We start from the raw sequence: 12,833 nt of genomic DNA on the forward strand, positions 1-12,833 counted from the left end.
TTTTGTTTTACTAGCTTTTTGTTTGTTTCAGGAAAAAAGGGCGATGATCCTCTATGTGCCAAATTTATTCAGTTTCACCTCCACCACTGATTGAACTCAAGCTATCAACAACCTGGAAAGATATCTACAATCTCAAAGAGTTTCTGAGACAAGACTTGTCAACACAAGTAGAGAGCTAGCTGCCACAGCTCCTCTGACCCTGCATCAAAGACCTGCATCAGAAGCAAAGATACAGACTGTTGAAGTCCAAGGCACTGAGGTCCAGACAGAGGAGACACAGAATGAATCGGCCTCATTCAGGATATGGTCTGCCGAAACTTTTCTCCTACAGTTTTGACTATTTCAGTAGTTTTTACACGACCGTCAAGTTCGTCTACATGTGCTAATGCCTCACTTTCCAACCTTAGACAGAAAACAGTGTGGGAAAAGAGCCCGTATTAAGACCGACAGTCTAAATAGATATATTCCTTATGAAATGTTAAGACTAATACATGACAAGAGGAAGAAGACTCATCACAGAAAAACCTGTAAAATGTCTCACAAATTGCTTTAAATGTGAACTAGAAACATACCAGGTAACAGCACACAAGCAGCAGCCAGTAACTTGCAGCTCTTCAAAATGTCCAGTTCCCCCACGGTACCGTTGTACCTCAGTCATCCATCCATTCATTAGCTATACTACTTATCCTTTGAGGGTCGCAGGGGGACTGGAGCAAATCCCAGCCGACATTGGGCGAGAGGCGGGGTACACCCTGGACAGGTCACCAGTCTATCACAGGGCCGACTGTGGGAGGAAGGAAACCCACGCAGGCACAGGGAGAACATGCAAACTCCACACAGAAAGACCCCGGCCTGCCACGAGGCAACAGCGCCATCATGCCGCCCTCCCCAAGTCATACAGTAACTCAAATGTGGGTCTTTGTCCTGGGAAACTTGGGTTCAAATCTCCTCTGTGGGAAAAGTTGGCTTTAACTCCCATTTGAAATAACAAACAGTTGTTTTTTTGGTTCTGTTTTCCTTTCTAGGAAACAGACCTACAGATAAGATGGTACACCAAGATTCAGCACTGTATTTTGTGTTAACCATTTTCTTAGCAATTCTGGCAACACTCCATACTTGAAAAACTTTGTCGCCTCCTCAATATGTCTTTCAAAATTGGAATCCGGGGTTATTCTCTCAATATGTATCTCTGAAAGTCACAGAGTGGTGATTTTTTAACATGAATTTGGCACCGTACTTGAAAGTAATAGTTGAGGTGACTGTTAAGTTTCAGTGTCAAATCTGAGGGTTAGGTTGCAACCAAGCAAAAGTCTCTTTCTTTTGAAAGTTCTAACAGTGTTTCGTCTTTTGCCAAGTGGGAACATTTGATCTCCAAGCACCCGGAGCCACAACAGTCACAAGACACCTTTCCATCAGGTGATGCACCAAGATGAGGGCATTGCAGAGAAACGTAGAGTCCAGTGGGGGTTACATCAAAATTGAGGTGTTTTTCAGTTATATGGGCTCGATGTATGCGTACTTTGCATTGGTCTCCTGCTGAATGCCCCACCTGGAAATATTGCATAAAACATAGAGTTACGTTTCGTCCATTATTACTCTGCAATAGGTTTTAATGAGAGGTTTTATCATTCCTTAGTTCCATCCTTTTGATTAGTGTACAACAACTCTGAAACTTCATAATTTGCCTTTAATCTTCAAAAGAGTAAATGATAAACCTTGTTCAATGGGCTGTTGAAACTGTCCCTGTCTTCTCCGCAGCTATCCAAGGTTTCAGTGGGAGCCCATTCATTCTCTGGCTGTGTTTTACCTGCACAAATATATAACCTTAGCGAGTGGCAGTGTTTTCGACAAACAAAGTAGGCCTAGCTACCTTGTAATGAAATAAATAAAGTTGTAATCAAATAAAAATGTTTTCACAAACCTGTCCACATATAAGCAGAATATCCATTGGTATCCTTGTCACTTCAAGTTTGCCAACAAATCCCACTTTTGTATGTCTTCAGACTTTGTTTTGTGTATTTCCCCAGTGTCAAAATTAGGTACATAGAAATGTCAGGACACCCGATTCCTGGCCACACGTCAACGTCTATAGACCGCTGGTTCTTTGGGAAGTTGTAAGGATCATTGTTGAGTCCAACTGCCTTTAATTTAATTAGATAATCGTTTGTTTTACTTCCAATTTCATGGTTTCCCTACTAAAGGCAGCCATCTTGCAGCATGTTTTGCCACTCATTCGGACTCAGGAGGTGCATTTCAGTGGGAAAGTGACATCAGCACATACCATCTATAGGCCTCCCGGTGTATCCCCTATATTATTTAACTGATACAAGCTGTACAGAAGTGACATGAAAACTTTAGTGTGGTCTTCAGTAACATTCCTGTTTCCTTGAGGTGCAGTCTCTAAAGAATTCATATCTCTGTTTATCGGCCATAACAGGACCAGTCAGACGTTCATGCATTTGTAATAACTTGTAATAAAAACCAATCCTCTAAGGAACCAGCAAAAAAAAAAAAAAAAAATCACTCTTTAAATTTGCCAAATGTGTCAGATATCATTCCACTAATCCTGAACTTGAAAGTATAAATGTTTAGCCAATCCAATGAGTTCAGGAGCAGGTTGCTAACCATGCCCATCATATAAAACCACTCTTGACCATCAGCTCTTGATCTAACTACATGGATGAGGAGGTTATTGGTGCAGGCCAACAGTCCTCTACAGTTCAGTATCCCTGGTGTTTCCCAGAGACTCATGCTTGCTGAGCCCCTCTCATTTTTAGTGATCCTATCAAATTCCTACTGAAATCATACCTCATCCACAAATTCCACTGCACTCAACATAGACTCTTATCTGCAGTTTCACTGGGCCTTCTTAATATTCTTGCAATCTTGGGAGGTTCGGCTTCTGAGGACGCTGAGATCATGTCCTCTGTTTTGATTCTTGTGTTTTCTCTAGAAAACGTGGCATGTTTTACTGCAGTTTACATTGTGCAACTGAATGTTTAACATGGTGGGTTTTGCAAACTCAGATATCCTTTTTGAGTTTCTTGTAACCTTTATGCACAGAAAAGGAAATAAAATATTTGAGTGAGGAAGCTGGTCTGTCACCGCATTTTACATCTCACATGAAGGGAAACTCTGGGAAAACCCACCAGTGTGCAACTGAACAGATATATCGATGAACACCTGGAAAAAATAACACAGTCAATTACTCAATTACCCGATGGACAGAAAATTAAACAGCAACAATTCTAATAATTGTCATCAAAAGTCCTTTGCAAACAAAAAATGCCAGAAAATTCACTGTTTCCAGCTTCTCAATGTGAATATTTTCTGCTTTTTTTTTTTATCTTTGGGTTTTGGGCTGTTGGTTGGAAAAAACAAGCAATTTGAACATGTCAACCTGGGCTCTGGAAAGGGGCTGCCAGCCCTAAAATAACCTGGAAACGGCAACATTTCACCAACTGGACACAGAACATACAGTGTCTGTACAGGAGTTTAATGGACAGTTTACAGCAGAGGGCTTTTTCCATCACTACATGAAATACTGGAGAGTACATTATGCCTACAGGCCGTCACCTACATGACAAAGTGTCCAGTTCTATCACTCTTCTCACCTGTCAGTCCAATGAAACCTGGACTAAGATCATCAGGGGTAATAAGCAAACCGAACTCTCTCCATACTCCCTGTGAACCAGATCGGACCGAATCATTGGACTGTGGTGAAACAATAACAGTGCCAACACCCAGTCCCCACAGGTAGGCTACTTACATTCTCTGATGATGATGCCTATTGGGCACATGGGTATAGGTCTGCAACCCGTAAAGGTGCGATGTTGCTGCTTCTGCCGGGCGTGGGACCGTGTGTGGTCAGGCTGTTATACTTTCTACCACTAACATTAGTGCAGGAGTGAGTGCTAGATGTCTCTGTGTTTGCAAACGATATTGGGGAGTACCGAGCTGTTTGGCGTCACTTTGTTTGCTGTGTGTTTGTAATATCACCTGTGTGATTTCTGGCTTTACTGTCGGTGCCTGGGGAACCCTGGACCCGTGGCCCCAAAAATTGTGACTTCTGCCCTGACACAGATCTGATTGCTCCACAACAGAACGCAAAAAGGAAAATGCCCCGAATGGATGCGCTTATTAATCGACAAATGTTGCAGTATGACAGGACAAGTATTAAAGCAAAATTGTCGGCTGCAGGCTATTTACTGCATTGGCGAATCATTGATGTGCGCAGGAGAATAATGTGACTGTTTCCGACAGGACTCGAAGGCAGCAGCGGAGTGTGACGACTGCCTCGGCAGAGGAAGAGAGCACCGGCGGCGGCGGCGGAGCGACGTGGGAACCCGGCTCATGAAGTTCACCTGCTCGCTCCCCACCGGCGGCCGCACGACAGGTGACACGGTCCGCGGACTCACGCGTGGGCATCAGAAGTTTGTTCTGCATCATGTGAGAAGAGCTGGAGAGACGCTGCTGCTCTGAGCAACAGGAGCCAAAGACAGACCCCGCATCTGTGTTTGATTCTTACTTAAGACACGCGGGATCGGAGCAGTTGAGAAACGGACACTCGGTGACAGAACATGAATGGTAAGTGAACTGAACTTCGAGCTGGGGGGCGGGGGGGTTACGGCGAGCGGGTAGATGCGGTGGAGTGGGAGTCGTTTGTGCTGCCACAGGTGCCCCGTCCGTCCGTCCGTCCGTCCGTCAGCACACAGCCTGCTGCAGTTCCCCTGTAATTCATAAGAACAAGCCTGATGTTGTCAGGCCCTCCAGCAGCTGCCCTGCTCTAACTCGGGGTTTGGTTCTGTGGAGGCAACAGCCAGAGTCAGGTCACGTCCTCTATGTTTTAGGAAAAAAACGTGCAGCTCTTGCCAAAATCTCAAATCATCTAATATCGTATTGTAATGAAACAGGACATTAAAAAAAAAAAAGTACCATGAGATGACAGTCACAAATAGCCCCTGACCTATAATACGTCACAACCTACTTCACTGATTAGTAGGTGGATGATCATTTTTACGACCAAGTTCATTTACCAAAATGATGAACTAAGCCGGGTGCTGCTTGAATAGCTTTAGGTCTCCGGACTCTCAGTCACAACATTAGCAAAGGCCGCTCCTTCGGGCTGTGTCACTTGTCATGGAATAACCAATAAAATTAATCAATACAGTAGTCTTTTGCTGAAACATACAGTTGAGAATCAAGTTAACTGATTAGCTGATCAACGGAAAATTAAACACTAACAACTTTCATCATTTATTAATCCACTAGGTCATTAATAACCAAGAACGCCAAACACGCTCTGGTTACAATCCTCTCTGATGTGAGGATTTCCTCTTGTTTCTTTTTCCTCCGTTTTACATCATTGCAAATTGAATGTCTAAATTTGGGGCTATTGGTCAGACAAAAGCATTTTTAAGATATTTCTACTGTAATCTGACAAAATTAATGACAGATTAACCAGTAATGAAAGCAATCAATAGCTGCAGCCAGGCCTGTACCCAGGATTTGAGAAACATTGAGGTTATGAGTCCCCACCCCCAGATAAAAGCCAGATGACATTTAAGACACTTACATTTACACTTAGCCACAGATCGGGATCTCTGCTGGTGACATCACAAATCTGATTCGAATCCATCCATGGTTTGCTCGGCTACATGTATATTAGGTGTTGGCCCTGCTCCAGTCTGGAGGTCGTGATGCACCCGAAACTGTTTGGAAACTGACAGAAACACCAGGAGGAGAAGAACTTCTGCCCTTTAGCAGTTTACTTTCGGCAAGAGTTTAGCTAGTGTTAGGTAAAAACTCTCCATAAGATCACCCAAATCCATGAATGAATCATGTTTACGATCTATCATAAGCTCTATCACCTTCACAGCTCTAACTCATCTCCCTCACATCAGACTGTGAGCGGATATTTCCACACGCTGCTTACTGGCACAGTTACTCTGTGGGCAGAGGAAAGATTATGAACAGTGGCTTCAGAAAGTATTCGGACCCCTTCACTTTATTGTGTTGTAGATTTAATTTCAAATGGATAAAATTGCTACACTCAATAATGACAAAGAAATCACATCTCTGGAGCAGGTTTTCTCCAAAGACCTCTCTATATTTGGCTTCATTCATCCTTCCCTCAGTTCTGAACAGTCTCCCTGTCCCTGCTTCTGAGAAGCCCCCCCCCCCACAGCATGATGCTGCCCCCACCATGCTTCAGCGTAGGGCTGGTATCAGCCAGGGGATGAGCGGTGACTGGTGTTCATCAGACATAGTGTTTAGATTTCTGCTCAATGAGTTCGGTTTTGGAGAATCTTTGTCCTCGTGCTCCCAGAGTCCTTTAAATGTCGTTTGACAAACTCCAAGCGGGCTGCCATATGTCTTTTACTCACAGGGGCTTCTGTCTAGCATATCTACCATTAAGACCTGATTGATGCAGTGCTGCTGAGATGGTCGTCTTACCACCCTGACCAAGGCCCTTCTTGCCTGGTTTTCTTAGTTTGGTGGTTCCAAACTTCTACCAAGTCACAGTTATTGAAACCACTGTTCTCAGAGTTTTATCTCAGAGGTCTACAGAAAGTTCCTTGGACTTCATGACTTGGTTTTTGTCCTGACATGCAGTGTGAATTGTTGGACCATATACACACAGGAGTGTGTCTTTCTAAACTATGTCCAATCAATTCCAATCAAGGTGGACTCCAATAAAGTTCTAAACTCATCTCAAGGACAAATCGAGAAATCAGGACACACCTGACCACAGTTTGGGGCCACAGCAAAGGGTCTGACAGCTTTTTGTAGAAGTCTGCTAAAAAATTCTAAAAACATTTTTTCACTTTGTCATTTTGGATTATTGAGTGTAAATTAATGGGCAAAAATTGCAATTTTATCCATTTAAACTTAATCTACAACAATAAAGTGAATGGGTCAGAATACGTTCCGAAGCCACTGTATGGGTCTTGGAGTGGCAGATACATGTAGCATTAAACCTTTTCAGCATCTGGCTAGGAGGTGACTGAGACAGTCAGATCTCATTCCATCTTGAGTGCTTCTTGGATCCATTTATGTTTAGCTTTTTGAGAACAGATAGCTTTTTGATCCATCCAAGATGCATGAAGTGGCTAATCCCTCTCTTCTACCAGGACCGTGCCGGATCGGCCCACATTTTGACAGGTTTGAGAACCAAATGTTACATAGTCCACACTCCATAAAAGTTGGTGGCGGTAATGCACCAATTCGTTATTTGCCGACCACTAATAAGCCTCAGTAAAGAAGAATGTTACCTAGTGGAAGTTGGGGTAATTTCATGGCTGACAGAACACAACTTTTTTGCCTAATAAATTTACTTTTAAAGTCATTACATCTTCCAATTTTAAGGTTTCAGAAAGCATCTCGCTGCTGATGCTTTCGCTCGTGTTTTCTCAAAATGGCTGAGAATTTCTTGCGGTAGCCCCTTTTGAACCAGCAATTTTGTGTCGCTGTGGCACCGTCACCAGACATTTTTCGTCGGAAATGTGCGGAACCGGTTCTAGATTAGGCCCTGTCATCAGCACCAGGTCGGTGGTGTAAATTAAGTCAATATTCTCAGTGGTAGATACAGTGCTGGTTTCAGAACAGCTTAAGATACTGTAACACTGCAGTTTTTTTGAAGCAAGGACTCCTCCTTTCAAGAAAAAGGTCTATTGCATAATATTTCTACAGTTGGCATTTCTGATGTGTGCTCCATCAAAAGAATATCTGTTGGATTAGTGTGTAGGCCCAGTTTGTTGTCCAGCCAAGCAGTGATTAACCATGACTAGTTACAGCACTAATGTGTCCGGTTGGAAGTATTCTGAGGTGGTCAAAGCTGTGTGGGGTTGTCTCAGTCTGTCTGTGTGTTTTGTGGATAATGTCAGACTGAGGTTAGGAAGGTAAGAAGTAAAGCTGAATGGGCGCTCTGTTGATGTGGTACATTCAGTAGTGCTGCCTGATCTGGTTCAAGTGGAGAGTGGGTGCACTGAGTCGTGTGTGTGTGTGTGTGTCTGTGTGTGTGTGTGTGTGTGTGTGTGTGTGTGTGTGTGTGTGTGTGTGTGTGTGTGTGTGTGTGTGAGAGAGAGGGGAGACATATTAGAGAGAAAGAGTAGGTACATGAGGCTAGTTGATGCATATTTCATTCATTCTTTAGTTGTTACTTATTTACCCTTATTTAAAGGGAGAATACATAAGTATTTTAGTCTAAAACTTTGAAAAATGATCTAAGATTATCAACAGAATGTGAAGAAATAACAGTTTTGACATTATGTCAAAGACGTCTTTGTATTGTGTTGCAGAGAGATCTACTGAAGTTAGCATGCTAACCAGCTAGCCCCGGCCCGTCCTGTCTTGTTATACTACTTTGTACCTCAAAGACTGCACTTCCTTGTTTCTTACAATGGGGGGGCACCCGGGCACCCCAACTTTCTGGTAATATGCTGCCCCCTTTTGGTTTGGTGTATGAATTTGACAGTTCTTATTCTTACACATTGCCCCTGGGTCAAGTCAATGAAACTATCAGTTAAGATGTTTTCAGGTGTCAGTGTGTATGGGAGGACTCATCCCAAGAAAAATGAGAGCATCAGTTACATTAGCAAATGCCCTAAAACAAATATGTATTTGTTTAAGGTGAATAAAAACCCCAAGGACAACTCTCCATTCTCCGTTGACTTATTGAATATGTTTCTTATTCTGACACCAAAGAAGCATGATATTCGCACAGTGGGAATGTTCATTTGAAGCTACGGACCGAACAACAGTTATTGTACACAGAGATTGCAAGAGTTGCAAGAACACAAAGTTTGTCCTCTACTAGTTGAACTATCTGCTGGCTGGAGCCAATCTTCCCCATACTCACTCACTGCAGAGGAGTATAGTTGATAGTTGACCAAACCCAACGTTAACCATAGCATTGTCACGTAACAAACCAGATTTATTTTTGAAACAGCATGTCGTCCTGTTGCTAGCAGAGCCAGATCAGGAAACACTTGTATGTGTTGATCTGGAGAGCAGGGCAACAATGAAGACTTGAATTCTGTCCTGGACATTTGGGGGGGGGTGTTCTACAGATGTTTCAAAATGTGAAGCTGCTCCGGATGCAGGTAAAATAGGTGAGATAAATCTGAATGGGCAGAGCCAAAATAACCGCTGTGGAAAAGCAGTCAAATTAAATTACTGGAATCGGACAGTGAATGTGTAATTTTTGATTAAATTGGAGCAATTTATGTGGGACTGAGTCACAATAAACTACAGTGTGTGTGTTCATGGTGATGAAGCAACATGTCACCCAGTGCAACAGTGTGGCCCACTGATGTGTTTTAATAGTTTTGGGAAACAACGGAGCTCTATGGCTCTATAGTAGGAGGCATTCATTGTTGGTTTGGGTCTGCAGATGGGATTTGATGACAATAAGAAAAATAACTTAATGTAACTCAGCTTTTAATGGTTTATTCTAAGTGCATTGTCTTTTCTGACAATGGTGAATTTGTTCTTAATTTCAGGCAAGGTGGCCCACCTCACCTATAAAAGTTTGCTTAGGCCAGGTGCTGACAGGGTGTCCATTCATCTGAAGACATCACACCTAACTTGACCCTAATTTACCTCTTGGAATTGGCCAGAGTGACAACTTGGCTTATTCCACTACTCAAAATAGTAGTAGTACCAGTGCCAAAAAGACCAGATGTGATTGATAACGATGAGCTGGCCCTTTCACAGTTCAACAGCGACCTGAGCATGCAGGATTAGGGCACACCTCTCCAGCTGGGCGTCTCCCCCTCAGCTGTAATAACAGCCCTGGTAGAGTTATTATAGATAAGACAGAGGTTTGTGACGGAGCACTGGAGACTGTGGCAGTATCATTCTTCCCCGTCACAGCAGGAGATTAATCCTTCTGCACCTCCCTCAGGCGATAACAAACTTGCATCTATTTGCCAAATAAATGAATATATTTCAAGTCTTTTAGTAAACAAGGATGCAAGCAGGTAACTTGTAAAGTAATAACCGAGGATGTAGAAAAACAAGGTTACTGAAAGTGATGAGCAGTAGTAAAAGAAGTAAACGTTTTTTTGACCTGAAGCTGCACTAATCAGGATTTGACCAGTGTGACCAATGGATCAAATGTAACTTGAAAGGTGTCACATGAGGTGACGAACCCGCAAAGAATTCTCAACGACGCTGTAGTTCCCCTACACTGCTTTTTAGTCTCTTTAACTCAGTGTTTTGGTTCAGTCTCACAGTTCTCATCAACCTTATTTCCAGTAGTGGACAGACTCAGTCAGAGACCAGCTGGTGAACGTAGTGGAGCATTTAGCAGCTAAACTCCCAGATATTTCCCTCAGGAGTTAATGGAGACCAGAAACCGAGCTAAAAGAGAGTGGATGTTGGATTTAGAGTCATCAGGTGTGAAGACACACAAACACTAATGAGTGCTAATGTTGCTCTGTGTCTGCTGCATGTGAAAATAAGCATCAGTGTCCACACTCATTTGCCATATCAGCTCAGTTCGCCCCCTGTTGACCCTCCCATCTACCCTATCTGCATATTGTAGGTACGATGTCACTTCCTAGTTCCCATCAAGAACAGTGTTCATGGCCAGAAACCAACCAGTCCTCCTGTGCTGGAATATTACTAATTTGCCCCCAATTTAAGAAGTCAACTATGAAGCACAATATAGAATAAATAGCCGTGGTCCGGAAACTAGAGTAACACCAATAAATTGTCCAATATACGTACATTGGCTGTTTTTAACCAGTTTCAGATATGTAAAACAGCATTTTTTTTTTAAGTCTGCCCATCTGTAAATTTCCGTCCAGAAATGCCAAACATCTAAAATTTGGAAACCGTGGGACACCTTGGGGTTATGGAGTTGGTAATCCAGCCTTGCTCGGTGTATCGTGATACACATAATGTATGCATAGTACCACTACTCTTTTTCCATGAAGGTACAACACTGTCACATATTGTCGCCTAATGACTTCACTTGACTTTAAATGGCCATAACATATAACCTATTACACGATAAATAATACTCACAATATTTCTAGACAGTGCAAGGTGCAAGGAACGGAAATTAAGAGGCAGAATTCAGAGTCCACATTGCAGCAGGAAAAAAAGCTGATCTCATATTGTGTGGTTTTGGTGGACAGAGACTTGTTGACCTGTTTCCTGGGTTTTGGAGGTTGGTTGAGGTTGTAGCACCAAGTGACAGCTTGGGCTACTCGCTTACTATAACTCTGCTTTTGCCAGTTCTCCCGGTGTTGCAGGATCTGGTATTCCAGATGGTCCCGGTGTGTTTAGATGCAATTTGATTTTCCAGTTTGGTTGTATAATTTGATTTTGCTTTCCTGATTGCAGACCTCAGTCATATTTTGCTCTCACTGTGTGTACTATATTGCTCCATGTCTTCAGTATGAAAGCCGAGTTCTTTTTGTGAACCAGGATTCGTTGTTGCTGTAGCTTCTAACAGTCATAGTGGGGATGCATTGGTCCACACAAAAATTAATGTATGAAGTCACAGTGTCCGCAAGCTCATTAGGGCTGTTTGCAGTGCATGAATGGATGCATGGATGACTACATCCCAGTCAATGCATTTATCTGTGTATCTCTACCTGTGTCTCTACGCCACTGCTATGAATGAGCTCTTATTAAAGTACTGTGTATGTAGTAAATCCTGTCAGTGGCCCCTTGTATTATGTAGTTAACAACAGACTCTGCTGAGCTGACATCTTCAATCAGTCTAGCTGTTTCTCTTAGCTGGAGGCACACTCAAAGCAGTCATTAATAATTAAATCCAGTTTCTCTTTAATGAAGCTTCACTTGTCTAACATGGCAATTATTTGTAAAAATATTATAAATGTAACAGATATATAACAGTTTTGGTATGTATTGGGCAACAGGTCAGAGGTTAGTTCGGCAGGTTGTCTGGTGGTTGAAAAACAGCCATAGTGCACCTAACCTCTGTCTGTTCAACAACAGCCTGAAATCCTTCATACCTGGTAAGATATCCTCTGTGCACACAAGAGCACCACGTGGAAAATCTATTCCTAAACAGCAATGAGTGCACGGTCAATGCAGAACAAGCAGGACCGGACTGAAGATTTCCTTTTTGACACATTCTTCCCTTTAATGAATCCCCAAAAAGAAGAAATCTAGCTTAGCTTGTTCATTCAAACTGGAAGAGGAAGGGGTTGAATGTCTTGGTAACACTTGATTATATGGGCTCCTTTCTTTCCTAACTTTTCCTTGAAAGGGACTGATGACAGAATCACTCGTTTCAGCCAGTTCCCCAAAACAACAACAAATGTTTACGTTCAAAGCCCTCTAGTGGCCGTAGTAATTGTGACAGGAAAAAGAAGGCCGCCAGGTGGCGTCATTATAGAGCAACAAAGACGGCGTAGGGAGGAAGTTGGGGTGGATGAATGGATCAACAATGTTTAGACTTCAACAGAGGAAACTGCTCTTGGTTTCTCATTTCCAACCACAAGTCAATATTCTGTTTTTTTTTTTTGACCATGAACACAATTGATCTCTAACCTTAAGGAAGTACTCATTTCAATCCATCGATATGATCTTTCCCTACCTAGATGTATGATCTTTCCCTACATCTAACCAAGTTGTCTTTGTGCCTGAACCTAAACAAACCTTAACCATAGCGGCGTTGTCGTGTCATAAAACGTTTGTGGAAGGCACAGAAAAAAAGCATCGTGCAGCAAACAGGGGCATCAGAACAGAAACCACTTCTTGGTGTTGTTCTAAAGGGCAGCTACAAACAACATGCTTTGTCACGTCATTTGGAGGACTTGTGCATACAAGCAGCGCTGATCCAAAAGAAA

The 12,833-nt window shown here is 42.7% G+C and overlaps 1 protein-coding gene across 2 annotated transcripts in view; it reads left to right on the plus strand.

The window, feature by feature from the left end:
• The first annotated feature begins 4,326 nt into the window (after positions 1-4,326).
• The window catches only part of LOC120789054 (5-hydroxytryptamine receptor 1E), a 36,166-nt gene continuing 27,659 nt past the window's right edge, over positions 4,327-12,833 (plus strand). For both annotated transcript variants that reach the window (XM_040125515.1, XM_040125516.1), the window contains exon 1: positions 4,327-4,587. The gene's annotated coding sequence lies outside the window, so the exon portion shown is untranslated. The remainder of the gene's footprint in view (positions 4,588-12,833) is intronic.

The sequence above is a fragment of the Xiphias gladius genome, chromosome 4 (assembly GCF_016859285.1).
Source record: "Xiphias gladius isolate SHS-SW01 ecotype Sanya breed wild chromosome 4, ASM1685928v1, whole genome shotgun sequence".
NCBI classification, from domain to species: domain Eukaryota; kingdom Metazoa; phylum Chordata; class Actinopteri; order Istiophoriformes; family Xiphiidae; genus Xiphias; species Xiphias gladius.